The sequence below is a fragment of the Callospermophilus lateralis genome, unplaced genomic scaffold, assembly GCF_048772815.1.
Source record: "Callospermophilus lateralis isolate mCalLat2 unplaced genomic scaffold, mCalLat2.hap1 Scaffold_96, whole genome shotgun sequence".
Classification (NCBI taxonomy): domain Eukaryota; kingdom Metazoa; phylum Chordata; class Mammalia; order Rodentia; family Sciuridae; genus Callospermophilus; species Callospermophilus lateralis.
In genome coordinates, this window is record NW_027517776.1 from 2,722,408 (window position 1) to 2,738,332 (window position 15,925).

The following is a 15,925-nucleotide window of genomic DNA, read 5'->3' on the forward strand; positions in this document are numbered from 1 at the left end:
TTATTGCCAACATGGTGATTCCAAGCAACATAATCTTTGGGGTTTTCATCTCTCAGCTGTGCACTGGTGTCCTGGGGATATCCTTGCTCTTAATGATATATGTGTATACCTTCTTAGTTAAACCGAATCTGAAGAAGCACATCTATCCTATTGCTATGCAACTGATGTTGGCCAATTCTTTGACCATCACGTTCATGTTGATACCAGATATCACTTCAGCCTTGGAAGTAAGGTTGTTTTTGATGGAGGTTGGCTATCAGACAGTTTTGTTCTCATACAGAGTGACTCAGGGTGTTTCCATCAGTACCACCTGTCTCCTGAGTGCCTTTCAAGCCTCACTGTCAGTCCTAGTAATTCTAAGTGGGTGTGGCTTAAATTTAAGCTCTCCTTTTGGACTTGTCCCTTGTTCCTTTTCTTCTGAATTCTCAACATTGTTGTCTACTTCTATGTTATTTAAACCATTACAGACATTAGCAATTTTATTCTGGCTGATCTTGGGTATGTTCATGCCTACTGCTAAAGTAAATACTTTGGAAAACAAAAAAAGAAAAAGAATAAAGAAAGAAAAACTGAATTATTATAACTTAAATTGACATGATAATCACTTTCCATCAATTCACTAGAATTATTAATTTACATCAAGAAACATTATACTAATTAATACAATTAAATGCATATTTTCCTAGTCAAAGCTTATGCTGTTTTAAGTCTCAATTCCCTAAATGTGACCAATAATCCAGTCATCTCATAAACCCAGACATAGTGCAATCAGTTTTTTTTATTTGATTTGTGCTATTATTGAATGTGAAAAAAAAGAAAAAAAGCACTTTTAAAATCCAGATTTTGCTTTTGAATTAAAATGGACTTTATATTTTAAACGTTTTTTGGCTTCATCACACACAACAAATTCTTGTTTATGTGTTTCATCTATTTCTTGGATTTCTCTAACCAGTTTTTATTGAAAGAAGCCTATTTTTATCCTGCTATTTGTACCCTGATAATGTAATCAAAATTAACATTTGCTTAAACAGATGTAAATAATGTGAAAATTAAGTAAACCCAAATATTTCATTAACAGTTTTAAGCATAAGTATTCAGTGCCTTCAATAAAAGTGCAAAACAAAACACAGCATTTAAACTTGCATCCTCTTTGGAAAGATTATAAAATAATGGTTCAGTTATTAGTAGCACTGTAACACATACTAGGATTCTTTATTCTAGCTTATTCAAACATCAGAACTTCTGACTTTTGAATTGGTGTGCATTGGTGTTCTGGGGAACTCGTTGCTCTTCATGTTATATGTGTACGCCTTCTTAGTTTAATCCCTTCTGAAGAAGTACCTCTACCCTACTGCTATGCAATTGATGGTGACCAATGCTTTGACCATCATGTTCATGTTGATACAAGATATCACTTCAACATTGGGAGTAAAGAGTTTTTTGATGGAGATTGTGTTGTTTGGAATCATCATCTTGGCAATAAGTCAGTTTTATGAATAAAAACAACAGGGCAGTTATGCATAAAAGCATCAAATGAAAATTAACTTTCAAATTCTAAAATCTACTTAACAGCCACTTTTCAAATGTTAATCTGCTTTAAAATTTGTAACTGTTTCTTTCTTTTTCTTTTTGACTCATAAAATCTCCAGTATAGAGATACTATTACTGTCACCATTTATTAATAAGTCTAATAAGTAAACTGAGACCAGTGTTTGACATCTTAGTCTTTATTTTCACCACCTAAAAACTCCCATCTTCAGTTCTCTTTAGTTCAGTAACCAGTAAACCTGGTAATTGAAGTTTGTACATGAGCTGATGCAATTTTTTTCTGTATGGAAACAGAGTGCTGCTGTGAAAAACAATAGATACAATTGATTGTCAATGTATCTGGCTTATGCATAAGGGTATTTTCAATTTTATGGTTGTATTATTATTTGGCTTTCTATAGTATGAGAGTGAACAAAGTTAAGGCAATGTTCCTTCCTCCCCTGAGTTTAATCTTCTATATAATATCTCTTTCCCGAATCCTGGTGTTTTTTTTCATATAAATGAACAGCATTGTTTGGCCAAAACATATTTTTCTAGTTTGGTATCATTTGGTCACAGTATGAGAGAAGGGTATTAAAGATAAGGTTGTGTGGGAAAGTGATTCCTTGGCAGATTACCAGTGGGTTTGCCTGAGAACCTGACCTGGAATGCATCACAGAAGACATTTCAGCATAGATATCCCAGATAGGGTAGAAACAAATATTTTGAAAATGGTAGTATAACAAAGGTTGAAATTTGTTCCCACATTTAACCACTAACACCCAACCCCCAAGTCCATGTACCACTTTATTCTCACTCAAAATTGTTGCCAGTGGAAGTACTGAAGCAACCTGTCTTTATGCAATGGAACTTAAGGTATGAAAGAAACCACAACTGTATACATGGTTCACTACTTTTAAGTGGGGTTCAGTATAAGTTTAAGAGAACTTCAACAGGTATTAGTATCTTGATATTTAAATTATCTTCACCTTGGTATATAAGATTTTCCCAATTTATAGATTAGCTTACAGGACACAAGGACACAAAGATATTCAGTGGCTTTTCTCAAAATGGATATGAGTTTGTAGCTACACATGGGCATCACTGGAAATGCAATGAACTTTTTGAGGTGTGGTTGTATTATTTCTTTCTAATGACTCAATCATAGTTTATTTACTTTTATTTTTTATTTTTTTAATTTTTAGAAGCAGGAAACTTGTATTCCATTGCTTGCTTTCTCCCCCTTCCTTTTGGTTCTGGAGATTTCTATAGATTTCTAGGGTCTCCAGCATACTAAACACACATTCTACCTTGGAGCTACCCATCCAGCCTGAATTTTACATTTCATTAAAAGGTAATTGGTATTGATTACTTGATTTACTAAGGGGGATATATCTGAATGATGGAATTCCTAATAAATATGAAGTCGTATTAAGTCATATTACTGAGTCTCTGTGGCCTTTCCAAAGGCACTTTAAAACAATCTAATAGAAATAAACTGGACCAAGATTCAGAGAGGAACTGAGAATAAATTTACAAAACCAGCTACTCAAATGATGATACAGCCATATATAGAATATATTAAAATATATATATACATAAAGTATCCAATGCCTAATGCTACATTATTTATGGAAATGATTAACTGATTACATTTGTGTCTATATCTGGGAGGAGATAAATTGAAGAACAAGCAAAGATAAGACACCATGAAGTACAATTCAACCATAATAAATAATTCTTAGGGTATCTATATATCTGTCTCAAGATGGATAGGTCTTTAACACATTAAAACTGATGGAAAAAATAAGAAACATAATGCAATATAAAAAAACATTTATACAGTTAAAACATTACACATTTTATTAGAATGTATAAAAACAGGATGGTATATATTAATAACATAAAAATGTTGCTCTTGGTAAGAAGTGAGTGGGACACGGAAATGGAATCAAAGGAACAAACCAATGATGAATTGCTGAATCTTGCACCCTGACACAGAAAATACATCCTACAAAAGTTGATGAGAGATGAAGGATCAAGTTAAAAGAAGATTGCGCAGAGAGCAATGGCGCAGGCCTGTAATTCCAGCTGCTTGGGAGGCTTAGGCAAGAGGATTTCAAAGTTCAAAGGCAGCCTCAGCAATTTAGCAAGGCAACTAGCACCCCTGGTTTTAGTTCCCAGTACCAAAACAAACAAATAAAAATGCAATGTGATTATTTTTAAAGATATTTATTCACTAAGTGAAATCCCAATGGAGTAAGAAATAAATGCCAGTAAGTTCAAAGAAATAAGAGAAATTAAGAATAGTAGGAAAGTTTTTACAATAAGTTATAAATGAGGTTCATTCAAGAACAAATCATTCAGCAATTAGTTGTTGAGGTTCTATTGTTCTAGGCATGAGAGGAAATGTTAATCAAAATGATTAAAAACAATGCCTTAATAGTTAAGTAGAATTACATTTCAAGTTGCTTGTACAATGTAATGTTAATGAAGGAAAAAGAAATTCTGTACTCAGAACAAAATGTTAGAAGGATATACAGTATAATGTTTTGAATTGTCAAATTATTTCCATTTTGCTTCAAAGAGATTATTATTATATTATTATAAAATAAATATTTATTTTTTGATGTTATAGAAAGCATATCAATACTGATTAACTATGATGGAAAAAACAAAATTATAATAATAAAAATAGAAATGTGGACTTAAGAAAAACAAATTTTACTTCAGAGAAGAACATATATTACAAGTAATCAATATTAAAATATTTAATTAATTATGAAATAGCATTTAAAATGTGTAAAGGTGATTTACCTCTTTTAACAGTACTCTAGAATGCATTCTGTTTTGTATTCACTAGAAAGACATTAACTCTCCATGCTCAAATACTGGATTTGGTACTTACTATTTGAATTAATTTAGTTAATTTACTCATTTTATATACTCAATTTCAATCATTTCAAAATCAGGGATTATTTTGGTATCTATTTTATAGAATGATCAAAATTATTAAATGAAGTATAAAAAGTATTTAAAATGATGCTAATCCTCAATAAATGGAGCTATTATTAACTTATAGGATCTTATATAGGAGATTATAAAATATTCTCAGAAAATTTAGATGACAAAAATAAGAACATGAAATAAATTTTATCTCTAAAATCTAAATTAATTATATTCAGAAAGTTGGGCAAAATTAATTGATAATATTAATTTTAGTCAGAAATTCTTACTATAATTAATATTCATTGCATCACTTATATTGAAATTAAGTAATTTTTCTTTATTTTTTTCTGTTTGGATGGTCAGCATTACATAATATAATTCTTCAATTCCTTTCAGGAGTTTGTACCTTTTTTAATCATGTTGTAGAACCCTATCAAAAGATTATTATACAATTTAATTAGGGACATAAAATTTGTGCTGACTACTAATTTGATCATGCAGGTTTTGTTTAACTTGAAGTGGAGTTTTTTTTCTGAGGCTGCATTATAGAGATGGTGCTTGATGTCAACCTGTGAATTGTTATCACTGGAATAACGCGGAGCCAGCACATAGGGCGCACATAGAATTATGATTCCACTTGCAGTGTGGATTTTTCTATGATGTTTTAACTTCATATTTTGGTTGTGAATTTAGGGACCTAGGAAATATCATGAAGTTTGTATAAATGTTCTCTTATAGCTATCCCCATACATTTGGTTGCATAACTGACCTCTATTTTGATATTCAGGGAATATGAAGAAATATAAAAATTAAACAACTTTTTATGCTCTTTCTTTTCTTCTTTTCCTTTAATTGCTAGAGGGTTATTTGAGGAGGATGCTAAATTTAAAGGTTCTTTCTAGATATGTAAAACACCCTGATAAAATGGAGTTACATTAGTATTCAAATATGAAAAACTTCAAAATGATTTCTTTATTCTTGCTCTATTTTGGTTTTTAAAATAAATATTTTCAGAAGGGAACATGGTGCTTAATGCTAAACATTGATTATAGACAGCTGTTTTACATTTGACATGCTCTAAACAACAGTTCAGTAACCTCTGTGCTTAATGTGGGTCATTCTATCTGCCTCAAAAAGGAATCTACAGTTTTTGAAGCAATAGAATTTCTGATTCCCAGAATAACAATAATGGTTCAGCCTTGTAAGTTCTCTTATTGTTAAATGAATTTGTAAATGGATGACATTGAAGAGGAGTCATTCCCAAAAGGAGTTAAGTGACAAAAGATGAGCAATGGAGCTAACTAGACAAGACAAATATGAAAGGCTTTAAGTGTTATAGGTCATAGAGTTTAGCACTGGTCTATTAGTGCAAAAACAAGAGCAGAATTTTTAATGTATTCTTAAAGTAATTTGGGATGAGGATTCTGAAGCAAAGGGCTTTGGTTCAAATCCTGGTACCTACAATTTCTTAAATGCATGACCTTATGTAACCAATCTGTGACTCAGTTTTCTCAACTGTCACATTACCTGAGAGTTTTTGAACATTAAATAAGTACATATAAAGCAATTATAAGAGGGGTTGCTACATAGTAGTGCTATGACAGGTTTGAACTTTTGCACTGTCATTCTTGTGCTACTTTTAGAGATTACTTTCAAACTATGGAATTTGTTGGGCATTGAAATACATGGGTGAAGGAAACTGTTAACTTTCTTGTTCTTCAAATCATTGATCTAACCTGTAATCTCTGTGAAGATCAAATCTGCAGCACTCTTGAAGTGATACTATAATAGGATTTTCAGTCTGGAAGTTATAAGATAGTTTCCATGTATTGATATCCTGTTTACATTTGCAGTGATGTTGCTTTATTTTCAGATCATTGACAAACCTCATAAATTGCTGTATAATGAATGCTTTAGAATAAACTAATGGATCTATATTAAAAAATATATGTACTATGTTGATGAAAACAAGTGAAGCAGACATTTGCCTTAGAACATGGTAACTAGTGACTGAGAAATGGGGTGGGGGAGTATGTTTCCTCCCTAAGTTGAAATAAAAGGGATGGGGGCTACAAGTATGGGAGATTAATATATAAAAGGCAAAGTTTGAGGTCAAGATTATTATTTATAAAAAAAATTAGCTTGAAACTAATGAGGTATAATCCTGGAAATGGAAGAAGAACCTGAGATAAACTTAGTCTGGAAATTTTTCTTTAGTGAAGTTAAGAATAATAAATGCCTACTGCTATGGTCTGAATGTTTGCATTGTTCCCACCAACGTCGTATGTGGAAACTGTAATCTCCAAATCTCTGGTAATAGAAGGTGGGGTCTCTACGAGGTGATTAGGTCCTGAGAGTGGAGATTTCATGAATGGTGAATGATATTAGTGCCCTTAGGAAAGATGCTCCAGAGAACTCCCTTCTTCTTTTCATCCTGTGAAGAAACATTGATATGACAACTGTTTTCAGAATAGAAAGTAGGTTCTAGCCAGATACCAAATCTGACAGCATCTGATCTTGGATGTCTCAACCTTCAGATCTATGAGGAATTTATTTCTGCTGTTTATGTTCCAATTTATGGTATTTCGTTATAGTAGCTCAAATGAATAAAGACAATTATGTGCTCTAATCAATTTTTGCAACTTCTACTGGAAGGATCCAAATCCCCAAGGTAACATTAGTGCCACTATAGACTATAGATAGAGTGGATTTATCTTTAGGAACCTCAAAGAGAGATACATTCAACTCTCTCTCTCTCTCTCTCTCTCTCTCTCTCTCTCTCTCACACACACACACACACACACACACACACACAATCTCTTTTTTAAAAAGATAGCAATAAGAAATCTGATGTTTCAAGGTTTACTTAACCAGGATCTCATTTAGCATTGCCTGGAATGCAGTTCTGCAACTTCCCAGACATGTGCCACTTTTACCACACAAAACTATTCTTTTTACACATCTTTCGTGTGACATCGAACTAATATTTGCAAATCCTAATAGTAGTAAGTACATATAAAGAATTAAGTGATTTTAAATACCATTGCTGTGTTGATGAAGATAAGAGTTTGGGGAAGGCTACCATAGTGTGTCAATAAAACAAACTCACTTATTTCCATTAAGCTATTTTATTTTAAGTTACTTTGATTTTTCAAAATTTCCCCTTTACATGTAATTAAATCTTAATCAAAATGGGAATAAGAATTATTAATTTTTATTCTGCCTTTATATGTCAAGAGAGTTTAAGAATTTGTTTCTTTAATATGATTTTTTAAAATGATTTTATTACAATACACATCAACACTGAGTGTCATGTTTATGTGAAGCTATCACCATTCATTTCTCACCAAAGCTTTATTGATTCCTTTAGATTTTCTATTAAATAGTTATGGTCTAATAAGGCTATAGAATTACCTTGGATGTGGTTATTTGTCCATGTTCTAATCATGCTATTTTATTTTATGTTAAAGTCATGTTTTAAGGGAGAGTCTGAAGCAAACATACCAAAATATTTGTAGAATTTAGATGGCAATTATATGCTTGCTTGTTTTCTAACTTTACTATATGTTTATAATTTTCATAATAAAATGTTGGAGAAAAAAGAAATCTGGTATATATATATATATATATATATATATATATATATATATATATATATATATATATATATCCTGTAATCTCTGTGAAGATCAAACTATAGAATTTTGTATAACAATAGACAGACTAATTTTTATTGGCTCCTGGGATGCTTTTGACTGCTATATCTGTATGTCCTTGAACATCAAAATCATTGACAAGTAATTTTTTTTTCTCTTAGTTTCTATTAACATTTAGAATAGAACAAATAATGCATATAGCAAATTTAGATTTATGATTCCTACCTCAGTTTTTGTCACTGACTGCTTGCATTCCTTTACTTGGAAGAATTTTAAATTCTAACTGTTTAGGTTTAAATACCAAGTTACATGAGCAAAAGAAGTGTGTCTCTATTGATTGCCAGTCAGTCTCCAAAGTTTAACACACAAAGCAACATGACAGGTTATTATTCATTATTTTTGGAATCTAAATTTGTAAATGAAAAGTGGATCTGTTTCCTAAGAGGACGTTAGTATGTTTAATATTTATCATATTACTTTTGACATAGGAGGTTTGCCAGTAAATGTTTGATGCAGGAAGAAGAAAAAAGGAAGTAGAAGCAAGCAAGAAAGGGAAACAAGATAAGGAGGGGGAGAGGGGAAAGAAAGGATTATCATTATTTGATTTGGTCAGTGTCGAGCTATGAAACTACTTGGTTCCCTCTGTTCAACAAGGAGATTGATTTCAAAATCAAATTGGTTGATTTCAAAACCAAATTTAAAGGCAACAAATATAGTTCCTTAATTACATTCTACTGCATCTGTTTTTTTTTTTTTTTTTTTTTTGCATGTTTTCCTTACATGTTATTCTCGATCTAGGAGAAAAGAGAATGCCATTAGTAAATTAACATTTATGTAACATGGGATGGTGGTACAGCAAGGGAAATTTCAGCAAATCACTTTTGTGGTATGAATTGCTTTATTTTTGTGTGGTGGGAAGGATGAAAGTCAGGGTTTTGTACATGTTAAGCAAGCATTCTGCCACTGAGCTACTTCTCCAGCCCTTGAATTGCTTTTTTTGACTAATATACAAGCTATAAGTTTCAGTGAAGTAAATCATTTTAGAATTAAATTCATTACATATTTTTACAACATTTAAGAGTGTTTACAAAAGGCTTTCTACCTGCTTTTTATAATATATATTTCCTTATAGAATATAAATTGACTTAAATTGACCGCTGTGCAATTTAAATCCATGCGACTAATTACATACATCAACTACTATGGGTAAGCTTTGTACTGCATATTGTAAAAAAAAAAAAAAATCAAGTGTCTGATTTGATCATTGTTATTTTAAAGATAGAAATAAATGGTTAAAAAAATTCAGTCTCAGCCACCAGGGATCTTTTTGTAATAATTAGAAAGAAGAAATAGAGAGAAGTACTGTATGTCGATTTTACTAATAGTCCTCAGTGTCCTCAGGATTGACCCTCTCCCCGCCAACCCACTGCCCACACACTTTCTTGTTCCACTTTTGTCATGTTGTAAAACAAATTAAAATCTTTTGCTATGAATGCTGTCGTTGGCAGAGTTAGAACAGCGATAGTTCAAAGAACCCCATCTGGCAAGCAAGAGCTAAAAACAAAAATAAACCTTTTTTTCCATCTCATGGAAGTCCAGAGAGAGAAAAAGAGATTAATTAAAGTCAATGGAGAAAAAAAAAATCTACACTTCCCGGCATTGCGATGGTAGTGATTTCTTTTTTATACGCTTGGCTTACAAAGTCTTTCCCCTTCACATAATACTTTTTGATAAAACATTAGTCTCTTCAAGTGCAATTCATAACTTTACAATATCTGAGAATGAATTTCCTTGTTGAACTCACATTTTGGTAGTTCTAACAGAGCTGACAATATGAATTCTGTTGTATTTACATACTATGTTCTTCATTCTCATCCAGTTTTCACCTCATGATCAGAGACCTTTGGGGTTAGGTTCACTTTCATGTAAGGTTAAACATTTTTCTTTTGTTTCTTGGAGTTCAGCACCTTTGATTACCATATTCCCCCCTTGGAGGTATTTATTTTATCCTCACTACCAGGGGTAATTTACATGAGCATCCTAAGAAGTCTCTGAAGTCCTTGATGAAGGTAACATTGCTTGGGATAATGGTTTGCCTGGACAATGTTGTATCCTTTGAATACTTTTAGTTGTGGTTTCAGAATCCTTTTAAAAGAGCCTGGACTTCCTTTAAGTTTTAATTTCAGGAAGGAAGGGAAAAATGCTAAGTCAAAGCATTAATGTGTACTTTGAATTCATTTTCAGAGATGCTAAAAGCTAAAACCTGAGCTGTCTCTGAAGTATCTTTTTTCATGATGGCTGGGAAGAAGGAGTGAAAAGAGACTGCTCTCTATCAGAAAAAGACAGTGATTCTTTATACTAAATGAGATGACATAGCCATTACAGATTTTCTTATATCATGGGCAAGAATAAGTCTCTTCTCTATTTCTTTCTTCTTCCACTCTCCCCTTACTTCATTGTATTGGCTGGTTGGCTCAGTGGGGGAAAGATTTGCTACTATGTAAACTGTATGAGGTAGTAAGGAGGAAATCCTGACCTTAGAAATTACTTTGTACAGTGTTATTATTATTATTATTATTATTATTATTATTATTATTATTATCATCATCATCATCATCGTCATCATCATCATCACCAAATGAGGCACAACTGGTCTAGATAATTATGGCTTGGAAAATGTGTTTTCAGTAAGTTGTAAGAGTTCAGAAAACAAATGATATTTTAATAGCCTACAATTTAACGTTTATTTTATTTTTTGACTTCATGCATTTGCTTCAATTTAAGTATTGTTTTCATTTAAAAATATTAAGAGATTGTCAAAATTTACTTAATATGTTTATCTCTGAAACTATCAACTTTAAGGTTATAGTAATCATTACAAAACCATAAAGATATTTCAAATTTTAGAGTCAATTGATATACCTCAAAGTAACTGCTAGTACTTCAGATCTTTCTCCTAGCACTACAACATGGATTGAAATGGTGGATCAATTAAAGTTCTGTTTCCTGCCATAATAGATCATGTTAATATCACTCAGATGTCTGTGGTTTTAGGAAAGAACTAGCAGTTTGGTGTACTAAGCATTGAAAAAAAAATCCCTTCACTTTCCTCTCCCTAATTTTTCAGTTTGAAATTAAACAAGATTGTTCTATGAAAGCAAACAAAGCTTAAATATATTTTGATAGTTATTGTGATATAAATGGCTCTTTAACATTCAATCATTAATAGATGTCAAATTGGCATAGCAAGATGGACTCTTGATTGATAACATAGAAATTGATTTGAAAAGCTTCAAAACTTTTATTTCTTACTAACTGTGTGACTTTTATGAGTTATTTTATATTTTTTTACCCATCATTTTAATTTATAAGATATACAACTATCATAAATGTCTTTGGAGGAAAGACAGAGCAGTTCAATTTTCATAGCATGGACTGTGGATGGGATTTTCCATCCCACCCCCAATAGACAATTACACACCCAAACAGAACAGACTGATGTCTTATCAGGTTAGATAATTTACAGTGGTCTACCAAGGCAATCAAATTACAGCAAAGCAATTCATTGTAAACTAATAATAAGTATTATAAGAATGAGAAATAAATGTTAAAAAATACAATTGCTGTCATCAAGAAATAATAGGTATGTACAAAAAGAGAGTTAAATATATAATGCCTTTCATGGTCATGTGTAAATCGATGACAGTTTAGCTAGAGCTAAGGGACAGCATATGTTTTGAATTAACATTCAAGAGGAAAGTATTTAAGGATATAAATGGGTCTCACAATTGTATAGGGAAGGCTGAATTAACTATGCTTGAAGAAGAACAAACAAAATAAAACAATGTAGCTTTTATTTTTTCATTGCTCTACAATTTCACACCTTAAATCTGAACTTCCTGTATTCGACTACTTTCCATAATCTCTGTCTTCCTAAAGGTGGCATGCACATGGACACAGGTTCAGTCCTTTCTTCCAGTGTTTTGTCATTAATTGATTACTTCACTAATTTCCTTTTCTTGAGAATTTACCCCATGTAAGATATTATCTTATTTGCCTCTGAAAAAGCAAAATTGAATAAGACATTTTTAGCATTTAAAGGAAATTGAGGACTACATGTAAGATAGAACAGTACGCAATAAAATATTGAAGGAAATGTGGTTATTAAAAAATAATGCATAAATGTTATATTAAATGAAGGTAGTGACTAACAGGATAAAGGAAGCAGTCAGGGAGGAAGTATTTGAGCTGGATTTAAAGTATTTCATTTCATTGAGAAGGGAAATCATGCATTTTATGGAGAATGATACAAATAATTAGTGCATAAAAGCAAGAAGATAAATTATTTATTGGGGAAGAACAAGTATTTTTATTGAAAATGACATAATGTAGAATAATAATTATAGATAAGTACTGAAAGGTAGGTTAGGTTTAAATGCAGGACGTGAAATTTAAACATTAATCCACTTACAATGGGATTCAGTGTAAGTTTTATCAGTGCCATGTTTGATTAAAATCCATTTTAGAAAAACAAATCCAGCAGGAAAAGAAAAGGTATCATACAACATGTAGACATTTGAAGCTAAAAAAAAAGACAATCATGAGGATATGAACCAGAAGACTGACATCTAAATAAAATGTGACTATGAAAAGTCATCTAAGCACAGTTGCAAACATCTAGATGCTATTGGATTCAAAGGCTAAGGTAGAAATAGAGGAGAAAAAAGGTAAATATAAAATATTCAGCATGAATGAAGGAGCAAAGAATTTCACTAGTAACAAATACATAAACATAGGATACATAGTATTATTTTTTGGAGGAGATTTGAGGGCTTATGTAAGATGTAAAGTTCTATGTCTAACACATTGCATAGACATTTGGATGAATTTATGTTTTATAACATACTTTAGTAGCAAATCAAAATATGTTATCAATTTAAACATATGTTTGCCTACTATAGAAAGAATAGAGGATATAAATCCTGCTTTTAAAGCCTTGTGATATAATTAGAGGAAAAAATTTATAGAGTAATAATTACTACAAAAATAATTGAAAACAAAATGCATCCTAAATTACACAATGTTAATGTTAAAGATAAAAATATTCAGAAAAAAAGAAGAGAATTAATTGTCTGATACCTTTGTAAAAGATTAGTTTCATCAAGTCAAACAAAGAAACAAAATTTTGAGGAGACAATACAAATTTGGGTATACCCGAGACCTGGGTTTTTTGCATGTCTCTGTTTATCAAGTTAAAATTATCTCAGATATCTGAATGTTCACAGGAAGATAGAAGACCCATCTGTTTGCTCCCTCTACTTCATAGCAAAATGACTTGAACAGATTCTGCAAGTCCATGTAAAAAATAAAATCATTCTTTCTTCACCGATGTAATCATATTTTAAAGCTAAAAGTACTTAGGAACAATAAATGCATATTGATGGCTGAAATAAATACCTGTGCTAAGCTAATTCCTACTTAGAATAATATAAAAATTGCAAAAGTTCACCTTATATGGTAGAATTGTCCCATTAAGTTGCACATGTTGAGAATGTTAAAAATGCATCTATTTTTCTTAAGAGGGAATTTCTGATTCTTTTGTAATTATTCTACTCTAAGGGCCTCTCTCAATGTCTTCTGATCATTTTAATCTGGAGTTAAGGCACTTTTACATAATGGCAAGTTTTCTTCTAAGACCTTTTCTTTTTCCCGATGATTTTTAAGGTACGTGTCTTAATATTTATTGTTTCCTGTCCTGTTATTTGAATTGCTTAAGATAGTCATCAAGAAAAATCAGATGAGAAAAATTTAAGTTTATAAAAATATATAAAATACTATCATTATATCAAGGAATAAAATCTAAGGAGTTATTTTTAATTGTATTATTCTAATGTCTTACATTACATATAAAAGCAATGCATTAAAAGAATTTTGTGAAGAATTTAACTCAGTAATAAAGCACTCAATACAAAACATAAGATAATTTTTGGATCTAATGTCTTAAAAAGTTATACACGTTTATTATTACTTCCTTATTAAAAGTTATTTTTTCTTTATTCGACAATTACTATTTCTTATATTCAAGGCTCTACACATGCTGCAAATATAACTTATTGCAGGGTGGGCTGGGGATCAAACCCAGGTCTTTATGAATACTAAGCACCTTCTCTGCCACTAAGCTATACAATTTTGATATCACAAAATAGCTGGCTTCATTGATTTTACAATCTGTTGTGAGAGAGAAACATAAAAGAATACAAATAAAAATTTTAAAGATATAATGTAATTTCAAGTAGTTAACAGGAACAATTAAAAAACATCCAGAAAAACAAGTAAAAATGAAGGTATTGATTTATACAGCATAATCTGGTAAAGCTTTTTCGGGAAGTGACATTTGATTGGAGAACTGCACAAAATGATCAATTAAGCCCTAGGAGGTACTTGTGCAAGAGACTTCCAGATAAATGAAACAGCAGAAGGGCAGACGGGAAGTATGGATGGAGGCAGGGGCTGGGAGAAGAAGGGGAAAGTGGAGATAAGTGGAATGAGGTACGGCAGAGGCCCTATGAGGGCAAGTAGAATCCGATAAGCAAAAATGTTTACTGTATAAATAAATGAACATAAATATAGACAAATGGGACCCATGAGAGCTTGAGGAAAGAAAGACAAATGAATGGATGACAGACAAAACTTAGATGTCACTCTGAGAAGAGATAAATTGTGCTGTCTTCAGCCAAAACACTGGTCATTAAAGAAACCAGTGATTTTCAATTCTACTTTTGAGACACTTGGGGAAGTTTTCGTTATCTTAAGAGGTCTAATATAATTTTATATATGTATAATTAAAACTTAAAAATGAAAGGATATTCCAAAATCAAATTAAACTGTCCAAGATGCCAATAATCTAAATGTATGGTAAGAAAAAGAAGCAGTTTTTAAAAATGAATTTACCAGCCATTTGGCTTTTAAATAGGAATGCTAGCAACACCAAAACACTGTGAAATGCTTTTAGGCACTATGACCTTATTCTACTATCTTATTTTTACTTCTAACTTAAAAACTTGTTTAAAAGTAAATGTGCCATTCTGTTCACCCACAGATTTATTGTAACCTAATATATGCATCATATATAACCTTTATTTATTTTACTTATACAGTGCCTATCTGTCATACAATACCTAACGTGACATTGACAGAAGCACACTATTTAAATGACCAGGAAAATGATAAAAAGAGTGATATATGCTTATCTTTTCTGAAAGACACCCTCCCACTTTGTTATCAAAGCTCTTTCATTTCTTATTTTCCCTTACTCAATTACAACCTATTGCAACTTTCCAGGAAGGCAGTGTTTTACTTTGTTTTTTAGTTTGTCCTCCAGCTAGGGAAACTATTTAGAAAATTGGTTTCTTTTAGTTTGGCCCCATGCAGGCTTGACCTATTTTACCTTATTACAGTGATGGAGAGCTGAATTCCTGCTAAAATTTAGCTTCAAAGGGTTCTGCTAATGGAAGAGGTACAGACACCTCCTCACTGGGAGGCACAAACAAAATTCTTTTCTTTACATCTTGTAATATATTTACCAAATTAATTGTTAAAAATACTTTTCTCAAATTAAATAAAAATGAATATAAGGAAATAATAGATAAATCATCATATAAAATGTGATTTTTAAAATAATCATTTAATTTAGAAAAGTAACAAATATAATGGCATCTATAAATTGGAATGAATTCAGATGATAATTCAAACTTTCATCAATGATATCTCTTTATTTTTCACTGTTTAAGATA